Source organism: Tasmannia lanceolata, unplaced genomic scaffold (assembly GCF_043159265.1).
Source record: "Tasmannia lanceolata isolate RefF3 unplaced genomic scaffold, GAP_Taslan_0.1 ptg000002l, whole genome shotgun sequence".
NCBI lineage: Eukaryota > Viridiplantae > Streptophyta > Magnoliopsida > Canellales > Winteraceae > Tasmannia > Tasmannia lanceolata.
This window is the reverse complement of record NW_027518679.1, coordinates 9,214,358-9,239,469: the sequence shown is the minus strand read 5'-3', so window position 1 is coordinate 9,239,469 and position 25,112 is coordinate 9,214,358. Positions and strand designations below refer to the sequence as shown.

The 25,112-nt window shown below is 38.0% G+C and overlaps 1 long non-coding RNA gene across 1 annotated transcript; it reads left to right on the top strand.

Moving 5' to 3' along the window:
* Window positions 1–2,336: 2,336 nt before the first annotated feature.
* Window positions 2,337–11,662, top strand: LOC143877071 (uncharacterized). The gene is made up of 2 exons (XR_013250537.1): window positions 2,337–2,937; window positions 10,464–11,662. It is a non-coding gene; the product is annotated as an uncharacterized LOC143877071 (long non-coding RNA).
* The last annotated feature ends 13,450 nt before the right edge of the window (window positions 11,663–25,112 follow it).

The window sequence follows — 25,112 nt, the reverse complement described above, 5'->3', positions numbered from 1 at the left end:
CGGCCGTCGTTTTTCCTTTCATCGGGGCCGGGCTGATTCTGTTCTCGAGTGCAGGCTTCTTCTGCTCGTACGAACTTATCAGCCTTATATTCAAGTTCCTGTAGGTCCCGTGGTGGCTTGAGGGTGAGGTGCAGCTTGAGATTCGGATCGGTGGTGGCATGCTTTAGTGTGGCGACCACTATTTGGACGTCCATGTTAGAAAGTTGGGCTAATTCGGCGTTGAATTTCAACATGAAGTCTCTCAGGGTCTCGTTTCTTCCTTGTCGGAGGGCTAAGAGGGCATCCGCTGGATCATGGCGGAGGCGGTTGTTGGCGAACCTTACGCTGAACTTCCTCCCAAATTCGTGGAAGGATGCGATGGAGTCGGGCTCCAATCTCATGTACCAGTCGTTGGCGGTTTTTCCCAGTAGGGACGCGAAGGCTCTGCACATGAATCCGTCTGACGCGCCTCGGAGCGTCATTACCCTTTTGAAGGTTTGGAGGAACTCGAGGGGGTCTGTGCTTCTATCGTACAGACCACAGCCGGAGAGGTCTATGCCAGCTTCTGCGGGGGTTTTTAAGACCTCCGAGGTGAATGGGGATGTCGTCTCCCTTTCCCACTCATCGAGGATGCCGTGGGCGTAGGGTTTTCTCATTTCTAGTTTTACCTCCCGGATCTGTCTTTGTAGGTCAGCTATCGGGTCCACGTCGGGCGGTTGTGCTGAGGTTGCCACTTCTTCCGCCCGAGCCAGGGGCGGTTCCTGGAGGCGGGCAGCTTGGATAGGGGGAGCGCGACTGTTTGTAGCCTGCCTCCCGCTGTCTCGTTGGTATCCCCTAGTTGCGGGGGGCAGAGGGCTATTTGCTGACGGGGACGGCGTCCGGCGAGTCGGTGCTCGCTTCCGCCGGGGACGGCATTCCCCTGGTTGTTCCTCGTTGCCTTCGTCATAGGCCTCTGTCTGGTCCTGCGTTATCGGGGGCCTCTCCGAGGCCGAAGGAGGCAATCGTTGGAGTAGTTCTCGGCGAAGCTCGTTGAACATCTCCATGGTGGGGACCATCTGCGGCGTGCTAGAGGAGGGTTGGTGTCGGCCCGAGGGTGGTGAGTCGGGTTCTCGGGAGGTTGAGGTGTTGGTTTGTGCGCGCTGAGCCTGGCTTCGGGTCATTACCCCTATCTCTTGCTGTTGGGTGTGGTTTCTCATCGCCATAAGGCGTTCAGTACTCGACGAGTCCCACGGATGGCGCCAATATGATGGCGTCTGAATCCGAGTCTGCGATCGCGCGGTCGGTAGAGGGCCTCCGCGGGGTCTGCAATCACAAACAAAGGGGGTCAGGGGGTCCAGGGTGGGTCCCGAACGACCACTTCGACACCCAAGTCAGATCCTTTGACCAATCAATATAAAGAACAGCGAGAGGGGGAAGGGAGTTTCGATCAGGGTTATCAGGGGCAGCACGCGGGCTCTTTTCTGGGTGTGTGAGTGAGTGAGTCGGAGGGGACTAGTAGGGAGAGTAGGATTGGGTTCCTAGCCTCCTCTGTTGTTGCCTCGCCTCTTCTTCCGGTGTCCGGAGTGGAGAATGGGTAAAGTCCTCTTTTCAGCGAAAGGGCCTCCTTTGTTCTTTCTTTTCCTCCTTTTTAAAGGGAGGCGCGCGACCCCTTTCATCATTATGGAGAGAAAACCTTCTTTCGCAGGATTGGGCTGTCCTCCTGCTTTGCCGGCGCGCATGGCTTTGGCGGTCATTTCCTTCCATAATTTGTGATGATGAGGCTTGGGCGGCGAGAGGGTGACACGTGTCATGATTGTGTGGTCTTTGCCGTTTTCCAACGTCTTTCTTCATGATGATTGGGCTCTGATTGTGCATGGATGACAGGTGGCGATACCTGGGAGCGTAGCCGTATTTGTGCCCCATCACCTGTAATGAAAGAATTATCTCATCTCCTATGAATTACTGTAGACACCCCATTTTGACAGAACCCTTACGCTTTGTTTGAATAAAAATCATGTCAACTTAGTGATCCGGGGTCCCAATTTTCTCCCCAAGGTAGGTTAGGTTCCCACTTACCTCCCTGCAAAATTTCATTGAAATCCGTGGAAGTTTGCCTATCAAGATGAGTGCAGCTCATATTGTAGAGTTGCAGAAGCGGGGGTGAAACATCCAGTCGGGGTGTGTCAATACCAATTTTGTAAGCAGTAGAAGAAAAGACTCGAAATTCACCCCATGTTTCTTACCAGTTCCACCATGTTTAAATGCATAACAAGAAAGAGTGTCAAATAGGGGGTGTTTACAGATAACTTAAGGGGGACTAAAATAAACCCAAATACCAATAAATTGAAGAGGCTTGCAGGAGAAGCTAGGTATTTTTTTTTCATCTTCATTGAGATTTTAGAGAGAGAAGGTCTGAGAATTTTAGAGAGAGAATAGATCTCGTTTGAAACCCTAACTCGTTCCTCATCTTCTCTGACAAGTTTTACCGGATTCCAGCCATAATTCGACCGACCACCGACGAATATCATCCTCACGGACCTCTTTTCTTTCTTTTAACCTCTACATTTGTCATTTTCTTAGCCTCAAACCCTAGATCTTTAACTTTTCCAACTTGAAACCCTAACATAAACTCCTTCTTCAGCACTATTTTTTTCTCCAGCCAACTCAGGCCTAACTCTGGCGAATTCTAATCTATGCATATTGAGTTCTGATTTGAGCATTTCTTAGCTTTTGATATCAGTCATTTTCATCTCTGACGGTTCTGTGGATATATGATTGTGTTGTTTCGTGCATTTTTCTTCTTATTTTGATCATCATCAAGCTCATACGAGAGAATAGACTCTCTCTCTCAGCTGAAGCAAGAAAAAGTCTAGAGAGAATTAGAGAGATCTGCAGAAAGATGGAAGGTCGAAAAGATTTACACTAGGAATTTCAAAATCTCGAATCAAACATGAAAAATTCTCTTATTTCTTCAATCAGGTAAGGTCTTCTTCGATTTTCTTCCTTGTTATAACCTGAAATTTAGTTATGTGGTAGCTTTGGTGTTGATCCTTGTTGATCTTTGAAGATCTTTTGATTTTGAAATAATCAATTACTTGTTTTCTGCTTTCCTTGTGAATTTCCTTTTGCTGTATGTTTTTTTTTTAACCTTACGCTTTGTGATACTTGGAAAATTAGATGGAAATTGGCCATCTGAGAAACATTTTGTGAATATAAAAAATGTTTGTGTATGTTCTGTTGTCCTGATGTCTAAGTTAGATGAAGTTATTCAAAGATAATGAGACACTTTTAATATGATCTCAAACTATTTTTTGTTTTGCGTATGTCTGTTGAGAATTTGTTGTGTATTTTTGTGTATTTTGATATTGTATACAATTATTTGGTATATGCAAAATAGACGAACATGTAATATCATGTTTTAAGCTTCATTTAGGGGGTAAAGTGTTAATCTTATGATTTTCTGGAGGTAGGATACAATTATAAGACAAATGCCTTGGAAATATATTCAACATATAGAATGTCTTATGAAATTAGATTTTCTTTTGTAAAAATTGTAAGCTTATATGTATGAAATAGTAATGAGGGTATTGAGTCTGTCAATGATGTTTACTTGACAAGTTTTTTTTTCGGTGTATGATTGTCACTCATGTTTCCCTGTCGAAACAGAGGTCTAGGTCATTTTGTATCATAGTAGTTCTTTGAGGTCATAATTTTGTTTCAATAAAATCCCCTCATGTTTCTCATTTTATTAAATGCCAATTGATTGTTATAATCTTAGATGAGCTCTCATAGTCTTTCATTCAATCAAGGAAGAGAAGGTAACTTGAGTTTACTTCATGGTAGAAGGATAGTATTATAACTGCCCGTAGTTCTCTCTGTCATGTTCATTTTGTGGCCTGCATTCTTTACTTAAGCTTTATCTCCTTGCATTTCTATCTTTTCTCCCTAGCATCAATACCTCGAGTGTGATAGTATACAGCCAAACCTTTATCATGTGGGAATTTGCTTATTGTTCAGATTGTCTATCAATGATCATTTGGAGTCCAATTCACTTATGCATGTTTTAATTGTCGTTGGCTATCTACATCTTATTTTTCATAACTATTGGTGAAACTCTCCTCCTTGAATACCCTCCCTAAGCCTTTTAAAGCATATCATTAACCCCACCATGTGTTACAGGTCATATGATGTCAGATTGTCACTTCTGCACTGCCATATATCCATCCCATTTCAAAGAAATTTGCAATTCAGGTCATACCAACAGTTGTTTTTTTTTTGAAAGATCAAGATTTTTTTAAATGAAGAGAAAGAGAAGAGATCTGCTATGTAAAAGATCAAGGTGTTCATTGATGCTAGGATATGTCCTAAATTGAGGAAATGAGCTTATACCCTCAATTTAAAACTCATGCATCTGGACTTCCCCGTTTTGCATATCAATGATCTAATTCTGTATGTTTTCCTTCTTTGACCCTATATAGGAAATGATATTAGCATACTCTGGTTGTGTTGGTTATACGAGATCCACTTTGTTCTTCATCTAAAGTAATGTCAAACCCATTCGAGCAGCCCATTAAAGAATCGAATCAATGGTGTAATTGTCAAAACATTGTGATGCCCAATGAGATTTCTGATCATTAGCATAGACATCATCAGATTTTGTAAATTATACAGACACAAGTTACCCCTTTGCCTTGTTAATCGTTTGCTCCCATCTCGTCCTCACTTGAGAACCCAAACTGATCCCTCTTCTCTTCTCTTTCTCACCATATGCTACCCCAATATCTAATTTGCAAACCATAATATCATCTTACAGAGTAGATTCTTAGGGGTGGATGTTAAAAGGGTAGTGAATGAATGGTTTGAATCATCAAATGATGTGGGTCTGTTGTGTTTTTGTCCGTGGACAATGTGAGCTCATTATGTGTCAATCATTAGATAGAGTGAGCCTAATGGATCATGGTCATTGAATGATAACACCATATTCTTACTCTACCTTCCTTATCCATTGACCATCTTCATTCTTAGGTCTCCTAAAATCAGCCAAGTTATTCATTGATTCCATCCCATGTCTCTTCCTTTTTCATATCCCATTTCTTATCGCCTTCCCTCTTATTTGATTATGATCCCTAAAGCCTCCTACAACCCAACAGTACTTACAAGATCCACATCTTTAATAAGATATACCACTGCCATATATCTTACAACAAGATGTGCCTGTTGTCTCAACTTGTTTGTGAAATTGTCAATTGCTAACGGACATCCCAGGGAATCAAGGATATCATTGAAGCTGTGTCCCTATCATCATGTGTATGTTTAGCTTGATCTTCTTTCAGTCTAGCTATGTCTCTATCACCAAATATACGCTCAGTTTTGTCTCTATGTTTGTATGTATACTCAGTTTTGTCTCTATGTTTGTATGTATGTTTAGTTTAGTAGCACTAAGTCACACCGTTTTCTTATTGATTTTCTTTTGATTCGGTTGATTTGTGAGATATAGGGGTGCGTTACTCTTTCTTGAAAAGAGATTAGATTCTATTTTATCACTGAAATAAAAGTTATGCATTAACACCATTATGTTTAACACTACCTGTTATTTTGCATTGAAATAGCTGATTTATTTTGTGTACTCAAAGGCATAGTACAATTCTATCTTATTTGATGTATGAATCAATGTTAGTGTAACAAAGAAGAGTAATATCCATGACTGTTTTTTTAAGGTTATGAAGAATTGGTATCATATTATCTTTGTTAGCTGTATGAAATCAGCTTGCCTCTATTACTTTAACTAGTTATGCATGGGTTTTAAAAATTAAAATGATTTTGATGGTTGTAGGTTACCCAAATTAACTTCATTAGGGACTAGGTCAGTATATCTAAGAGTCTTTGCAATACTACCCATTCAATGTCACGGGCATTCAGCCATTCACAAGACACAACACTTTGGGGTTTTACTTTATTTCCTTTTGGATGCACCCTCTGAATGAAGTTGATGTCTGCTAGGCTTCACTTTGGTTTATGAACAAAAGAATTTAAGAGATGAACAATAAATCAAGGGGTTTGAGTCATAGGCTGATGTTATGGTTAACCAACTAAAACGACGACCATTGAGTTTGCTAAGCTGTGAATGATGTATGGGTCTGTTGTGGTTCTTGAAATCTTTACTCACATAAAAACTCAACCCAAGATAATTCTTATAACCTTTATAATCATGTTTAGTTATTCTATGAATGAATGTCTGATGGATTTGAAATTATGCCTATATTATTTTTCATATTTTGAGATGGGTAGACTTAATACAAATGTTCAAGCAGGACAATGAATATATTGGTATCAATATGCTTTAGGTAATTCATGAGTTAAATAAGTAATTCTGTGCTGAACTATAATATATTTTATAATACAATTGTTGAGGTAACACTTGTTGTGTAATGGTAACAGTTTAAATGATGACTTTTCAGTCTAATAGTGTATCTGTGTGGAATTCAGTTTATCTATTTGGTTCTGGGTTTCAGCAAGTGTAGATATTCATAGTAATCATCATTTGTGATGGCATAGATTTTAATAAGGCTCATTAGTTAAAGCTGCTCAGCTTATTCTCTATCTGGGGATTGATTTGAAAGTACATTGAGGTGATGTAATGGTGATAGTTTAATATCTGTTGGTGGAGATAATTGTGCATAACATAGTGTGATATTAAATTACGATTTTGAATGCTATCATGTTTCACCAAGTGGTTTCTGTGATTCCCAAGTCAGTGACTCTATGCTGTGATTATCAATATATAGAGTAGCCTCGTTTCTTGATAGGCACCCTAAGATATTTGTTGACATAGGCTATGTACATTTTACATCCTTTTATTTTTTTTACGTTGCCCGTTCATAAGTTTTTTTCTAATTCATTTGATATTATTTTGCTGAATATTTTTTGTTTTTTAGGTTAATACATGAGTCTCATTTCTATTGTCCAGAAATATGTCTCTTTTAGTCCATAGGGCTATGATGGCGCTAGCCGGAGCCTCCCCTTTTGGAGACAAGTTATGTCTCTTTAGCAAAGAGTCACCCCTATTTATCATTGCAAGGGCAATGATAAGGTTACTTGGAGCCCACCTCTGCGTTTAAGAGACTTGTCCAGTCTCACTAGCACCCTCCTTTATCTCCTCTTCTTCTAGGAGACTTGCTTTAGTCAAGTTAGCACTCTCCTTAGAGCTTATAGGTTAGGAGCCAGCCCATAGGCTAGGAGTCTACCCTCTAGTTAGGAGTCTGTTCTATAGTTTAGGAATCTGTCATCTAGTTAGGAGTCTATCCTATCGTCATAAGGAGCTAGGATTCTGTCCAACCTTTCATGAAGTCATGGGATTCTGTCCAACCCCTGCAAAGTTTCAGAGTCTGTCCTACCTTTGCAGAATTCAAGAGTCTGTCTTACCTTTGCAGAATTCAAGAGTCTTTCCTACCCCTGCAAAGTTCTGGAGTCTGTACCACCCTTATAGATATAGGAGTCAGTCCTACCCTTATAGATGTTAGTATAGGGTATATGAGTCTGTCCTTTCATTTTGTGAGTTTGTCTTTAGATAGGAGTTCTTCTTTAGCTCTAGGGATTCTGTCCTTAGTGTTGACACTCCGCGAGACTGTGGATTACAAGGTGTGGTCATATAGGTTCCCTTTGGCCAAAAGGGCGAAAACATTTTAAAAATTCAAAAACATTACAAATTCAAAACTCAAAAACATTAAAATAATTTAAACATCCAAAAATATTGGAAAACTTTAAAAATCCCAAAAAAATTGGAACACTTTAAAAATTCAAAAAAATATTGGAAAACTTTAAAACAGCAAAAACATCAAAAATATTTTTTAATGTCATGAGTCATTAGGAGAGTAGTTAGGAAAGTCAGTTTTCAAACTACGTTGGCTTGATCCCCTCCCATGAGGTAAGTAGGCAGCTTGGGATCCTTATCCCAAGTCCAGTCAAACCTTCAAAAATAAATCATTTTAAACCTTTTGAAAAATATAAAAATTCTTGAAATAAATCTTTTACACATGTTTTCGAAAAGATCTTCCTCTAGAGTTAGGAGTCTGTCCTAGATGTTGGAAGTGTTTTAGAGTTAGGAGTTTGTCCTAGCTAGGAGTTTGTTACGCCTCTATCCGGTCAGTTGGCGATACTTTTCGCCAACTAATGACTAGATTAGGGTGCGTTAGGCAGCCTTTTTTTCCTTAGGACATACAGCCCAGTGCAGATAGGATATAGGAACCACTTGCATTAGCTTAGGACTAACTTGCATTTAGTTAGGGCATATAGGGTGTCTTAAAACACAATCCACTTGAACTTAAGTAATCATATAAGAAGCTTTAAAAACTAGTCAAGTCTAGTTGATCGAGTCTAGGACAGTAGTCCTAGATGTGTTAGGCATTGTAGTTTAAAATAGGTGCGAGAACTACGTTGCCTTGATTCTCATAGAGGCGGGAATACGTAGGCGGCTTTGGATGTACATCAGACCATCCAGAGATTCGACCCCGAAAAACAATTAGAGTCTTAGGGTTTATTGTTTTAGAGTCATAGGAGTTTGTGGTCTGGTACTTGTTTGTATTGTTAATTGGTTACTTTCTTTAGGTGATTCACATGCTTAGCTATAGCACTTGCTTGCTTATCTTATCTGTTTACTGCTTATTCACATGCTTAGATGTAGCTCTTTACTATTATTGATTATTACTTTTGCTATCATCTACTGACATTTGTTCATTGTGCATGTTTCTATCTTTCGCTGTAGATGTGCATGTGTATGTTTATCGTTTACTTAGATGTGTTGAGTTAGGACTAGATGTGATTGGTAGAGATCGATAACAAGATTATCTGTTATTAGATCAACATATTAGTCTTCTACGCCTCTTTATGAGATGACAGATTCTAGTATTCATTCTAATGACAGATGATACTGGTACTAATCTCTTTAGGCATGGATTTTAGACATGATATATGGAGATAGGTAACAGGGTTATCTTATATTAGATAAACATTAGTCTTTTACGCCTCTTTAAGAGACGTTTGATTCTAGTGTTCAGTCCATTGAGAGATGACACTGATATAAACTCTTCTTAGGACTTGGATGTTTATTTTTCTTTTGCTCATCCCCGGGACATGCATGCTTAGGTGGACGTCTTCTTGAAGATATATGTTCCCATTTCACATGATTTTCGCTCAAAATTCTTCAAAGTTAATAAAAATGGCATAAGAGACTGAGTGCTTGCACTCGGGCAGATGGTGGTGCTCTTCGGACCTTCCTCATTCGTAACTAAGCACATACCCAAATTATATCTCTGGATTTTATCCATTGCACAGAGCATTTGTTTTTTGTTCCATGGCCTATCAATGGATGGTGACTCTGAGTTATTTTAGGTATGTCTTGGTTTCGAGACTTTCATCTCCGAATCAAGAGGTATCTCATATACATCGCCACTCGTGCTATGCTATGAGGGTGGCACCTCTTTCGAGAGTTCATTGGTAGAGCTCTTCTTTACATGTGGAGATCTTAGAGGCCGCTGGGGGCTCCTCCCTCACCGATCTCAGGACCGGGGTCCACAATTACACACTCTTATCATGTGCTTTTGAAGCTAAGTAGATCATTCTCCATGATAAGATCTATTGCTTATGCACTCACTGTCATATCATTAGCCATTTTGCATTGTCATGCCTTGTCTTATAGGTTTTACCAAAGGCCAATGACAAATATGTAGGGGGACAGCCAAAGTGTCTCATCTTTGTGTTTATATGGACTATAATGATATGCTCACAATGTCCATTTCCTCATTAGTTCTTAAAATGAAAATCTTCTAGATCGAATATAAAAAGAAAACTGCTTGTCTTGCACTATACTTGCTAAAACTCTATGATAAGCATTAGGAGTGCTTAAATGTTAAAATATTTATGCTCATAGGCTCCTTAGGGTTGTATTTAGAATATCCATGCTAGAAATCACCCTTTTATTGTGATTAAATTGCATATTTTTACTTGCCTTATAAAAAAAACAGGTGATCACTTTAGTTTCTTATATCACTTCACTCCGATCATGAACTTTTAACTTTGACCATCTTATAAACATGATAAGTAGGTAGGGGGAGTGATTATGGCATTGCTTGGCATTACAGTTTGATTTTTCACTGTTGACACCTCTCTTTTTGCTGCTGCCAAAAGGGGGAGAATTTTGGAATTTATTAGGAAGTCCATGTTTATATGCACTACATGCTTTATATTGATGATTTGCACTTGTGCATATAGTGAGGGGGAGTGTTACACTTCATTTTATATCTCTTTGATATTATTTGTATATCTATTTTGGTATCTCCTTCCTCCTAATCAATTTGGTTTGCCATCATAAAAAATGGCGAGATTGTTAACTCAAGGGTTCCCATGGGTTCAACTAATAATTTTTTTCTTATTATTTTGATGCTAGCAAACCTAAATTGATCAGTCTTTATGGACTAATGTGTTTCCTTGGAGTATTGTGCCTTAAACAGGAACTTCACATGTCATATCGCCATTACACAATACAACACAACACATGGCTTGAGGATCAACATGCGCAAAGGAACTAAGAGAGCTTGCACACATTGTAGGCATCTTCCTTGGAAGATTTCCAGGCATAGAGCTCAACTTAAAGATCCCACAAGAATGCCTTGCACAATGCCAAGAGGAGCTTGAAGATGAACAAGTGTTGGTGACTATCTCAAGCATTCAAAGTGAAGATGATTGAAGAAGAGGAAGTGAAATGTACCAAAGCATTCTCAAGTGTTCACTTGTAAGCCAAAATCCCAAGGAAGACCTTTGAAGCCAATATGATCAAAGTGCTAAGTAGTTTTACATTTTTAGATTGTATTGGAGATCTCCTTCAAGTGATTTTGCATTCCAAAGTCTTTTTCAAACCTCTTTCAAAACCAACCTTGAAACCTATATGTATTTCATGAAAAACTATTTTCAAAGGTCTTAAACTTAGTAAAACAAAAGTACATAGCTCAAGGAACCAAAGCCCAAGTGCCAACCAAAGTTTACAAATGAAACGAAATGACATTAGCACTTGAATTATGAAAATAGCAGCTTAAATCTGATTTAATGGGTCCAAAATATTTTTAAATATTTTTGAAAATATTTTTAACAGATATATTTCATCATTTCCATTGAAATCAAGTATAAGAGCGTTAAACTCCGATAAGAAACGAGTGAGATACGAATTTCAAAAGATCGCGGCCAAAAACTGTTTTTGCAGCCGTGGTCGACCGACCCGGTCGACCTCCGCACCCCGATCGACCGGGGCACCAAATTTTCCATTTTTTAAAATTCTAGATGCCCTCCCGCGGGCCACCGCATGACCTCGGTCAACCGGGATTGCTCGAAAAACTAGCCATTGGGGCTTAACAGCTAGTTACTTTTTTGATCCGTTTGTAATCTTCTCTTGCCCAAATTACCCCCAAACGGTCATAAATTATTATGGACTATAAATATAAGCTTTTATCATGGATTCAAAGAGTTTTGGCTTATTGAAAATCTCATTTGAGCTTTAACCTTCAAAATTCATTGTTTCTCTTCAAGAGCTTTAAACTTGCATTTCTATATTTGAAGAAGATCTCCATAGGGCTTTATCATTGTAATCTTTTGGAGTGGTTGTGAACTACCATCATTGTATCAAGATCAAGAGGCTAAGAGAGTTATTCATTCGTGATTTTTCATTGTACTTGGGTTCTACGATTCTGCCTGACAAAAAAGGTGAATTTGGTGCAAAGAGGTTCACTCCCTTGGAGGCGGTTTGCAAAAAGGGATTGTTTCCTCGGAGGAGGTTTGCAAAGAGGGTTTTTTCCTTCGGAGGCGGAGAAGGTTCTTGTATGGCCCGGGGATTTGGCTATAGTGAAATCCCATCTTAGTGAAGTGCCCAAGGAGACAGACTTGGAAGAGTGGAGTAGGTCTAGTTTAAGACCGAACCACTATAAAATCGTGTGCTTCATGTGTGGTATTTTCTCTATCCCCTCGATCTCTTCTCTATAAATGCCTCTTTATATCTAGTTAGTTCAAAATCATCTTAGTTATATTATATTAACTAAGTAGGAAATCATCTTGTGTAATCTAGTAACTAAAATCTTAAAAGTGCTTCAAGATCTCAAATACACACAACTTAGCTAAAACTTGATTAGCACAAGATTATGTCGAGGGTGAATTTAAAAAGAGCAAAATTTTAAAAGGGAACCAATTCGCCCCCCTCTTCGTTGCCCAGTTGGGATTTCAACACCACGGCGGACTCCACGACTGAGGCGAAATACATCACTGCGAGTGATGCGGTGAAGGAGGCGGTATGGCTGAGGAAGTTTATAGAAGAACTTGGAGTCGTGCCATCTGTTGAGAGACCTATTACGCTCTATTGTGATAACAATGGGGCGATCGCTCAAGCAAAGGAACTAAGGTCTCATCAGAAGTCAAAGCACGTCCTTCGCAATTATTATGTGATACAAGAGATTATCGACAGAGGGGATGTGGCCATAGCTAAAGTGGCTTCAGGGGACGACGTGGTAGATCCTTTGACCAAGTCCCTTAGTCGAAAGGTATTTGACAAGCATCTGAAGGGAATGGGTCAAAGATACAGCACGACTGGCTTTTAGGGCAAGTGGGAGATTGTTAGAATATATGCCCTGAAAAGCTAGTAGAATAACATTTATTAATTAATAAAGGTTTATTTCATGAATTGGTAATTATATTAATGAATGTGTGTGATGTGATTGTTTATTGACATGTGTTCGTCCTTAGGTAGCATAGTAGAAATGCCATGATCAAAGGATTCACAGATCCAAGAGAGCAAGAAGATATGGTATCTTGGTTCTATGCAAGCCTTAATAGTTCCTAGTTGGGAAAGAGACTGGACATCTCTTTCTGTATACAACTAGCACCAGTTTTGCCTACATGCACGTGTCGTGAGGTGACTTATCTCGGCCATCTGAGTAGTGGACCCTAAGAAATAAGAGTGGGGGCGACGATTGTATCACATAACTGAATCGAATCAAATAAAGAACAACTTGTGGACCAGAAAGTATAAAGTTGTTCTTCCAGATAGGACCCTTCACATGTCCTTAGACCTAAGGGATCTTATTGGTTTGTCGGCCCGTTCTAGGGTCTTAGTCTATCTCATAGTGATTCTAGTTTAGAGTCACATTCGGATAGAGCAGTATCCTAGAGCAAACACTCGAGACTAATAGTGATATTTAACAAGGGATTCTTCGCCCTAAAATTTATGGATTGACATCTACAAATTTGTCAAAGCGATAGGCTTATAAACTAGCTTGGCAAGGCGGATTTGATAAAATGTCTATCGGAAAGTTTTATGAAACATTGAATTGTTTTCAAAGAATTTTACAAATGCATTTGGAGGCCGAACATTGCTTGACCAAAATGGTATACCAAGAGTGGGTCAAGGGGGTAAATGGTGCCCACCTCCCGTATGACTCAACTCAGTATTTGTAGTCAAGAAGAATGGAGTTGCACATACATGATGAGATTAGGGGTAAGATGATCTGACAGTCATCTTCAGGGTTACGTCTCGATGGAGGCCACTGACCTAATGCGAGTGTAGTTTAACCACAGAGCGAGATTGAATACGAGTAGGTATGAGTTCTTTGTGGTAGATTGTATAACTGTTACTCCCGACTTCTTAGGCACTACTTGGACGGGACTTACCCATTGGCTATCCGAAATGGGATATATGATCCCATTATCAAGGCATTTCAAGATTTCTTTTTGATTGGCTTCCTTCATCATAGGATTAGCCCTTCGTTGAGGTTCCCTTGAAGGTTTGGAACCCTCAATGATATTTATATGGTATTGCACAATCGAAGGGCTAATTCCTTTGATGTCGGCCATTATCCAACCTATGGCTTCATTATTATCTTTTAGCAATTTAATGAGTTCCTCTACTTGAGTAGAGGTTAGGTCCGCGGCGATTATTACAAGCAAAGTACAATTATCACCCAAAAAACCATAACGTAAATTAGACGACAAAGGCTTCAACTCCAGCTACAGGGCCTCTTCGATTGATGGCTTTGGAAGAGATGTTGCTAAAGGTCCCACGAGCTCCACGTTTTGGATGGTAAAAGCTTTGGAAAAGAAATCATCTCCTCCATCATCTCCTAGTTCGCTCAAGCATTCTTGGAATCCTGCATCAAAATCGATTTCAAAGTTAGTAATGATATCTTCAGAAAAGGAATGAAACAGACAATTTCACTAGGCCATTCCTACAATTAATTAAAGCGTTGCTAGTAGCAAGGAAAGGCTTACCAAGGATGATAGGAATTTAATCCTTGATATTAGCAACATACTCCGTATCTAACACAATAAAATCTACTGGAAATAAAAAGTTTCCTACTTTAACTAACACATACTCAACCATCCCATTGGGTATCTTAATTGATCTATCCGCCAATTGAAGAGTCACGGTGGTTGGTTTGAGGTCTCCTAATCCTAATTGCTTATATATAGAAAAATGCAAGAGATTTACACTTGCACCTAAATCCAAAAGAGCATGTTCAATCTTTGTATTACCAATAGTGCAAGAAATAGTAGGACATCCCGGGTCCTTATACTTAGCGACCATTTGTTAAGATAAAATGGAACTTATGTTTGCGGCCAAGAAAGCCTTCCTGGGCACATTAGTTGTGCACTTTTGTGTACACAAATCTTTCAAAACTTTAGCATAAGTAGGAACCTGTGAAATTGCATCTAACAAAGGAATATTAATTTGCACTTGTTTAAACATATTTAAAATCTTATATGTGGCAGCCATCTTCTTATTATTGGCAACTCTCCTTGGAAAAGGAGCTTTGGGCACATATTCCTTTTCAGGTGGTGTCATAGATTACTCTTTTCTTACCTTTTCGGGTTCCTCATTTGAACTTGTGTGAGGGGAGTCTTTACTTACCTCTTCGGTTGTCTCTTGATGATCTATAGAGGGTTCAGATCTAACCTCTTCCTTGTGGTAATCTCGACAACTCCTTAAAGCATATACGGCATTAAATTGGTTGGAGGGTTCTTGCGGCAGCAGAATTGGTTGAATGGCATTCAACTGATTTGGCGGTACCTGTGGATTCACATTCACATTCTAGTTCTTGGATTAGGAACGGGTTGACTTGGCATCTTACCCTTTTTCCTCTCATGCAAAGCCGTGGCGAGTTGCGAAATTTATTTCTCCCTGTTATGTTGGCTTGTCATAAAGGTACTTATGAGAAGTTCCATGTTTTTCTCCAAAGTAGCTACGCGGGCCGATACCCCTTGTTTTTGAAAAACCGGTGGTTGCTGATTTGAAACATTATTTAAAATTGGGTTTCGAAAAGATGGGGGTGTGACTAGGGGGCCGAACATAAGTGGGAGGGAAGGTGGGTCTAGGTTGGTCGAATTGGCCTTGACCTTGGAAACTGGATGGCCCACCATAGTAATTCCTTTGGCTCCAAGAAAAATTGGGATGATTCCTCCATCCCGGATTGTAAGTGCTACTATATGGGTTATTTGTAGACAAAGCACTTGCTTTTTCAGTAGAATTACCAAACGTTGAAAAATTGATTCACTCTTCCATAACATGGTCAGGAGTTTGGCACCAATTGCAAATGGGAACACTTTGATTGATTTGATTTACTTGTGTAGGTCCCTTTACAACTATTGCCTCAAGCCTTTTAATTAGGCGATCTAATTGGGCCTCCTTGGCCACGGTACCATCAATAAAGAATCCCTTGCTTGATGTGGCTCTTTCACTTTCTTGAGTGGATTTCCTCTCACGGGTCTTTTCTTCCAAATCAAGCAAGAACTTCCAAGCTTCGTCTTCATCCGTATAGGATGTGAATCCTGTAGGGCACATGGACTCTAACAATTATTTGGTTTGAAAATCAATGCCCTTATATATGATTTTGCACAAGTGTCACGAATCTAAGACGTGGTGAGGACATTATTGGAGTAGATTTTTGAATCTCTCCATAAATTTTGAAAACGACTCATGTGGTTTTTGCCTAAATTGAAGAATATCGTTTCTTAGTTTATTAGTTTTATGTGAAGAAAAAAACTTTTTAAGAAACACTACTGTAAACTGCTCCCAAGTGGTGATGGAGTTTGTGGGCAAACCATAAAGCCATTTTTTGGCTCCCTCCTTGAGTGAGAAAGTAATGAACCTCAATTTTACTGCATCATCCGTGAATTATTGTAATTTAATTAAAGAACATATCTCTTCAAACTCTAGTAAAAATAAATAGGCATAATCAGAAGGGAGCCCGTAAAAATGAGGGAGCATCGAATAAATTGCGATTTTAACTCCAAATTATTGCCCTGAGCAGCTGGCAATCGAATATAAGAAGGTTGTGCTACTCGAAAAGGGTAAAAACGATCGCGCACAAAACTTGATTGTGATATTATAAATAACCGCAATTACACGGATCGGGTCGAACTCAGGGAAGAGCTTATTATGATTTCTACCCTTGTACTATTTGGAAAATAGACTTATAATATATTGTTGCCTGGAGTGTACTCAGGATTTCCGTGGACTACAACCTTAGATCCAACAATATTTAAGTTGATAATCTAAATAGATATGGATTGAACACAATGAAAAAACGATCACAAATTTAACCCTTATATTTAGGCAAAGTGAACCAATATTCAAAGGAATTCTATTAATTAATTATCTAACTTAATTAGAAAACCAAAATCTAAAACCTAAATTGGTTGAAAAATTCAATTGCAAAAGTAATTGGAAATTGTAAAAAGCCATAATTCGATTAAAAGATTACTTAGGGTTAGAATCCACCATGGATTTGGATTGAATAATTAATTAAACCAACTTTTGTATTAAATTGTATATTTAATAAATCCGGTCAATGGTAAGTAAGATCAATGGATGTCATTGGCCATGAGTGATTGATTAAACAAACTACTTAATTTAATAGAGTATATAAGTCATTATAATTTTTCATCAACAATTACACATACAAAAGGATAAAATCTAATGGCATGAATGATTGAGAATCCAATATTATAAAGCCCTATATATGACATTATTTCATACCATTGATTTTAATCAACAATCTTTCTGCTTCCCCATGGTTTCATCTAAACCCTAAGTAGATTGGGTTTAGTTAATCGTGGAAAAGGTGAAAGAAACATTAATAAACAAAAATAATGCCATATAAAAACTTGAAATGGGAAAATAAACAAAAATTACTCTTCTTTAATTGATGTTGAAATAAAAATACATCGAATTGTGTAGACACCCCTATTTTGCTACGCTTTAGAAAGTGAAAAGGTTTAGTTGGTCTGTAAAATCCTAAGTCAAGTCTTCTGTAGTAGGTTCAGCATTCTTGTATTTTTGGGTAAATTATATCTCATTTCAGGTGTTTTGGTATTGATTCGCAATCCCGAAGGTCTTAGGAGGTTTCACTAGTCTCCGGAAGATGAGAATTCAAGTTTCTAAGTAAATAAGAAAACCTGCTAAATTTAGAATTTCTCAGGATTTTCCTTAATTTTATCAAATTTTGCACCTCAAGGGTATTTTGGTCATTTCCAGTGTGTCTCATTTGATCCCCAGAATGTGTCTAAGAAATCATGAGTTGTTTCGAGTATTTTGGGAAACCTGCTATTTTTTGAATTTCTAAGGTTCCGATCTCTTTTTGAATTTTTGTATCCGGGGGTATTTTGGGTACTCCAGGGTAGCCCGAATGGTCTTGGTTGACGTTATCCTTCATCTCAAGTGAGTTTCAATGCTTTCTATTTTTGAAAATTTTCCTTGCATACTTAACTTCACCCTTAAAAGGGTATTCCAGTGCGAGGGCATTTTGGTCACTTTTTGACCTGTGTTGGTGAAACAAGTTCATTTTGGGCAAAAACAATTTTTCCAAGGGGTGAATGAGGCTAGGCCATGTGGGTAGGGCCCACCATGTGCATCACATGGTGTGGGCTCACCATGTGCCATTTGGACAGAAATTCCAGCCCACTAAAATTGTCATAACTCTTTAACCGATTGGCCAAATTTAAAGAATAAATATGCGTTGGAAAGATCTTTCAAAGGGATAGAACTTTTTAGTTTACAACTTTTCATGATTCTTACGGTAAATAGGTCAAAAAGGGCTTTAAAGTTGGGCACTGCTTTTTGGACGGGAATCTCCAAAAGAATCTTTGAAAAAGATGCTTTCTTATGAAGAGGTTTCTAGAAAAGTCATGAGAAGCCTTCTTTTATACAAAATAGAATGTCTTGGAAATTAAGATAGCTTCTTATGATGAATTTAGAAACATAAATAATTAGGAAATAAGAGGGAAAATGAAGCTAGTGGAGAAAATAAAAAGAAAACAAGAATGACAATTCTCACATGGGAAGTTGCTATACAAGTTTTTACCCTAGCTTTCTCTACAAAAAGATATTGAACCAACCCTTTTAGCACTCTTGGATTTTCGTCCAGCCTTTCTCCCCTAAAAACAATTCGTTCCTCTTTGTGTGGAGGAGTTCGCCAAATTTCTTTGAATTCAAGTGGAGCAAGCACATCTCTTTCATCTCTTTTCGATTATTATTCGGAGAGGCTCATCTCTTCATCAAATTTGGGTTTTCTTTTGCGTATTAAAATGCTTGTCAAAGCGTATATCTAGATTTACAAGCCATAGAGACCTCGGATTTGCGATCAAATGTTAGTACTCAAACCCTTTTTAGAGTAGAACTAGTAACATGTTTATTGGTATCATTTTCTTATTTTTCCTTGTTTTTTGTAGAAAATTCATGAGATATTGTCTTGCATGAACATAATATGATTTATGATGGGCCAATTCATATTATTACTGATTTTGGGGGAAAAAAATCATTTTACAGGTAGAAAATAGGATGTTCAACGAATTAATACTTAAATTGATCTTTGAGTCGATTTTCAAAGCAACTAGTTCATAACAAAGGATTTTTCTAAGGTTATATTTTCTGACTTTTAATTGAGTCAAAAGAACATTATAAATCTAAAAATTTCAGTACAATTCTTTTATCTTGATGATTTAAAAATTTGTTTAAAAAATACCTCGAAAAAGGATATTCTGTGAGTAAAAATTCGTTTACATGTCAAAATAATTCAAAAGTTGACGAAATTTTATTCTCAGTAGTCTTTCGATATTTTAAAATCGCACCAAAATTTTGAAAGGCTTTTGAGTTGATTTATTTTTTTTACTGGATTTTTGAATGAAAATCAATTATTTTTTACTTGTGTAAAGGAGATATTACCAAATGAAATCTTTGGAAGCTTAAATTCTACAATAATATGGATTGGCCGGGAAAAATCATATTATGTATTTTTTGGAATTTTTGTTCGTGTTTTTATATTTTTAGTGATTTTTATTTGAATCTGCCAGAACATAAGTAAATCTATTAAAAATTGTAAGTTCTATAAATAATGTGTCAAATTTCTACTGTGATTTTTATTATTATGACAATGCTCTAGTATTAATTTAGATTAATTTGGATGACTTTCTCTTTAGGTTACTTTAGAACTCCAATAAATTGCTTAAATTTGTAAAAATCATTAAAAATCACATAAAATTCGTAAAAGCATGAAAAATTTCAGAAACATCATAATTCTCATGTTTCTTAGATACAAATTGTTAAAACTCAATAAAATTCTACACAACTTGTGAAATTGGCAAAATCCTAGCCTAGGTGAAGTTACCCTTAGAGCCATAGAATACCTTGATTTCTAGGCGATAGCAACCCTTTAAAAGATAAAAATCACCAACTTAATAACTTGGGTTGGGCAAACTTAAATTTAGTTGAACTTTGGAACCGTTGGATCACGGTCCCACCTCATATGAGCCTTTAGAGCTCCCTTTAGGAACACTTACGCCACGTTAAGTTCTAGGTCTTAGGGACTCCTAGAGTTAGGAGTTTAGTTAGCCTCATCACGACCGGTTGCTATTATTAGTAACTGAGTCGAAGATTATGATTCACTAGCTAACCCATTTTTTTCCTATAGGACAGGCCTAGTTAACCTAGGATGTAGGGCCCGCTTGCATTAGTCTAGGGAATTTCTTATATTTAAATAGGATCATATAGCATCTTGGATGGAGTCCTAGGTTAATAAAAAGTAATCAACTTGAACTAATTAATCTCTTTTATATACTTTCGAAATACCTGTCCAGTCTAGATCGGTGTCCTAGATGAGTTAGGCATGTAGCTTAGTTTAGGCCACCGAACTACGTCGACTTTGATCCAAGTAAGGCTTGGGTACATAGGCAACTTGGATGCTATTCCGAGCTCAAGTCGACCCTACACACACTCCAGTAGGGTTTTAGGAATTTATTTTGTTATTTTTTTCTTTTATCATTTTTCGAACCTTTAATTAAATTTATTAAAACACTGAGGATTTTCTTAAAATTAGATTTTAGGAGAACTTTCACATAAATTGAATCAAACCAAATCAAGAGAATTAAAGAGATGCATCTAGGAACCACATTAAAATTAGATCATCTAGGATGCATGTCCTGTAGCTTGCACATCAAGAGAGTTTAAATGAGCATTTTAAAAGAAATTCAGGAGAGTTAACCTTTGGAATTGAAGACCGGATTACCGGGCTAGAATGGTGTATATGGTGGTAATCCATCATACCTTCTAGTCACGTAATCAGGTAACGGATCTAAACTTCTGGGATCGCAAATCATTGCAGTGTCACTTATGGGTCCTAGGTCCTTTACCTAGGTGGCGACTCTGGTCATTCTCTTTTGTGTCAAATTCAGATTGCTTTAGTGATCCCAAGTTCACGGAAAAGATGATTCATATCAATAATCAAATGCACACGTCGCTCGTGTGGGTACGAGAGACCAAGAGAGAGACGGGTCGTGCCCCTCTCGCATGATCAGGTCCCACAAATTGGAATTCAAATAAAGAGCAAAGTAAGAAAAACTTAGTATTTTGCTCCTCCTTCAACGGTTGAATCCTTGTCCTTCAAGCCTTGATCGCCTTGGATGATTGGATTGGATCTTGGACGGTCGAATCGAGCCTCTTGATGGAAGATGAAAGAGAAACTAGTGTAAGAAAAACAAGAGAGAAAAAAAATAGAGAGAAAATTATGGACGAAAATTAAAGGAGAGAAAAATATGGGATGGAAATTTAGAGAGGGGAGACAATAAACGTGTAAAAAAAATAAAAATAAAGAGGAGAGAATTGGGGCAGAATTCAAGGAAGGGAGAGTGTAAGCCCAACGGTTCCCATGGGTTCAATCATTCATCTTTTTCTTCTTGTTTTGATGCTAGCAAACCCAAATTGATTAGTCTTTATGGACTAATGTGTTCTCTTTATGGACTAATGTGTTGTCTTCGAGTGTTGTGTCTTAGACAGGAACTTAACATGTCATATCGCCATTACATAACTCAACACAACACATGGCTTGCGGATCAACATGCACAATGGACCAAAGAGGTTGTACACACATGGTGATATTCTCATGCCTCAAAAGTGAAGATTCATTCAAGCAGAGAAGTCACATGTACCAAAGCTTTCTCAGGTGTTCACTTACAAGCCAAAAGCCCAAGGAAGACATTTGAAGCCAATACGATCAAGGTGCTAAGTATTGGAGAGCTTTTTCAAGTGGTTTTGCATTTTAAAGTGTTTTTCAATCCTCTTTCAAAACCAATCTTAAGCCCTATTTGTATTTCATGAAAAATCATTTTCAAATGTCCTAAATGTTATTAAAACCAAAGTTTATAGCCCAAGAATGAAAGCATAAGTGCTAACCAAAGTTTACAAATGAAAAGGAATGCCATTAGCACTTGAATTATGAAAACCGCAGCTTAAACTTGATTAAATGGGTCCAAAACATTTTTAAATATTTATGAAAATATTTTTAACAGTTTTTTCACATTTTTCTAATATCTGTAGTCTATACGAACTTTAAAATCCAACGAGAAACCAGTGAGATATGAATTTTAGAAGTTCGTGGCCAGAAACTGTTCATGCAGTCGTGGTCGACCGGCCCGGTCGACCGCCGAACCCCCGGTTTACCGGGGCAATAAATTTTTGGTTTTTTAAAATTCTAGATGACCCTCGGAGGTCGACCACCCTACCCCGGTCGACCTCCACGGCGCAAGAAACAAGCCGTTGGGATATAACGGCTAGTTGCTTTTTTGACCCGTTTTTTTTATCTATTCTTGCCCAAACTACCCCCAAATGGTCATGAATCATTGTGGGCTATAAATATGTTGTTCTATAAGGATTAAGAGACATTTGGACTTATTAAAAATCTTACTTGAGCTTAAACCTTCAAATCCATTAATTTCTTCAAAGAGCTTTGAACTTGCATATTTCATTTTGAAGAAGATCTCCATAGGGCTTTCATTTGTGTTATCTTTTGGAGAGTTTTAAGAGCTATTATCTTTGTATCAAGCCTATCTAGAGGCTAAAGAGAGTTTTTTTCTTTATTTGTTCTTCTTTGTATTGAGGGTCTCCGATTCGGCCCGATAAGAAAGGTGAATCTAGGAGTTGTGAGAGGGGTTTCCGCTTTGGCCTTAAGGAGAAGCTTGATTGTAAGAGGGTCTTCGATTCGGCCCATTAAGAAAGGTGAATCTGGAGCTAGAGGGTTTGTCCCTCGGAGGTGGAGAAGGCGTGTGTAAAGCTTTCAACATTAGTGGAGAGATCCCAAGGAAAGACCAAGAACTTGGGTAGTGGAGTAGGTTCGTTAGTGACCGAACCACTATAAATCTTTGTCCGGTCTCCTTCCTCTTTTCTTACCTCGTTGTGGTGTTTGGTAAATTCTAACATTTCTTGTGTTTATGTTTTTATTGAACAAGGGTTAGAAAATATAAATGATAAGAAATATCTAAACTCTAATTGTGTTATCTTGATTACTTGAACTAGGGTTTGATATGAATAGCTTAAAATTGGCAAATTGATTTTAACCTTCACACCTACTTAAGCCAAAATTTCTAATTGACCAATTCACCCCCCCCTCTTGGGTTGCCACACTTGCATTTCAAAGATATATATATATATATATATATATATATATATGTATATATATATATATATATATATTTATAGGATTTGAGTGAAAAGATTGTTAAATTGGAGAATGGAAAGAGATGTAGGGTAGAAATTGCTTGAATAGATAAAGGGATGGATGAGATCAAAGCTTGAATGGGCTTTCTATAAATTAGAATTAATATATAAACGAATTAGGGGGTGAGAAATTTCAAAATTGCTATTTTGGTGGAAAAGGGGAGACGAAAATAGAAAGGGATGCGAGACAAATATGGTCGGTTGGAGGAGAGAGAAGGAGATGGGCATCACGAGATGATCAACCGTCCATTTAAAAGCCCAAGTTCGACGTTCCTTTTTTTCATTTTTTCTAATTATATATATATATCTCCCACTGAAATAGGTATGTTCCTACTAAATAGGTGTTAGAGTATATGCCCCGGAAAGCCAGTAGAATGATATTTTCTAATCAATAAAGATTTATTTCATGACTTGAATGGGTATTTACATTTATGAATATGTCTAATGTGCTTATTTTATTAACACATGTTCGTCCTTAGGTAGCATAGTAGAAATGCCATGCTCAAAGGATTCATAGATCCAAGGAAGCAAGGAGATATGGCATCTCGGTTCTATACAAGCCTTAATAGTTCCTAATTGGGAAAGAGACTGGACATCTCTTTCTGTATACAACTAGCACCAGTCTTGCCTACATGCACATGTCGTGAGGTGACTTATCTCGGTCATCTTGGTAGTGGACCTTAAGCAAGAAAAGTGGGTGCGACGATTTGATCGCGCAACCGAACCAGATCAAATATGGAACAATTTGTGGACAAGAAAGTATAAAGTTGTTCTTCCAGACAGGACCCTTCACATGTCATTAGACCTGAGGGATCTTATTGGTCTGTCGGCCTATTCTAGGGTCTTAGTCTACCTTATAGTGATTCTATTTTTAGAGTCACATTCGAATAGAGCTATATCCTAGAGCAAACCCTCGAGACCAATAGTGATACTCAACAAGGGATTCTTCGCACTAAAATTTAGGGATTGACATCTACAATTTTATCAACCTGGTAGGCCTATTAAATAGCCTGGCCAGGCAGATTTGATAAAACGTTCATCGAAAAGTTTTATGAAACATTGAATTGTTTTTAAAGGACTTACAAATGCATTTGGAGGCCGAACACCGCTTGACCGAAATAATATACCAAGAGTAGGCCAAGGGGGTAAATGGTGTCCACCTCCCGTATGACTCAACTCAGTAGATGTGGTTACGTGGAAAGGACTTGGACATACATGATGTTATTAGGGGTCAGATGATTTGACGGTCATCTTCAGGGTTATGTCTCGATGGAGGCAACTGATCTAATGCGAGTGTAGTTTAACTACAGAGCGAGATTGCAGTGAGGCGCACCATAGGGTTCTGCAGGATTGACCGTCGGATCCCTGCGACGATCCCACTCACAACTGGAATGACCAGGTAACATTCAAATGATTCAGGGTTCCACATTTTATGTAATTGCACGGATGGATATGATCCGTTAGATTAATGTGGATATTAATTAAATATATTTATATACATGTCTTTGTTAGGAAAGCAGAAAAGACAGTAATAGAATTTTTCGAAGACAAATTGGTGCTGAAATAACTCCCATTAGATGTGAGTTATTAATCGATTAAATTATTGATTAATTTATTAATTAATTATTTAATTATTATACATTATTGTGGGACCCGATCCCGCGAGAGGGGGCGCAACCCGCCTCCCTCTCTTGGTCTTTCGTACCGACGCGAATGGCGTGTGCTTTTTATTATTGATTTAATTCATCTTTTTCGTGAACTTGGGATCACTAAAGCAATCCGAATTTCACGCAAAATAGAATGACCATAGTCGCCACCTAGGTAAGGGACCTAGGACCCATAAGTGACACTACAATGATCTGTGGTCTCAGAAGTCTAGATTCGTTACCTGATTATGAGAATGGAAGGTATGGGAAATTACCACCACTTGCACCATTCTTGCCTGGTAATCCGGTCTTCAATTCTAAAAGTCAACTCTCTTGAATTTCTTTTAAATGGCTCATTTAAACTTGAAATACAGGTATGACAATCCAAGAGGGGGGGTGAATTGGTCAATTATAAATTTTAGGCTTAATTATGGGAG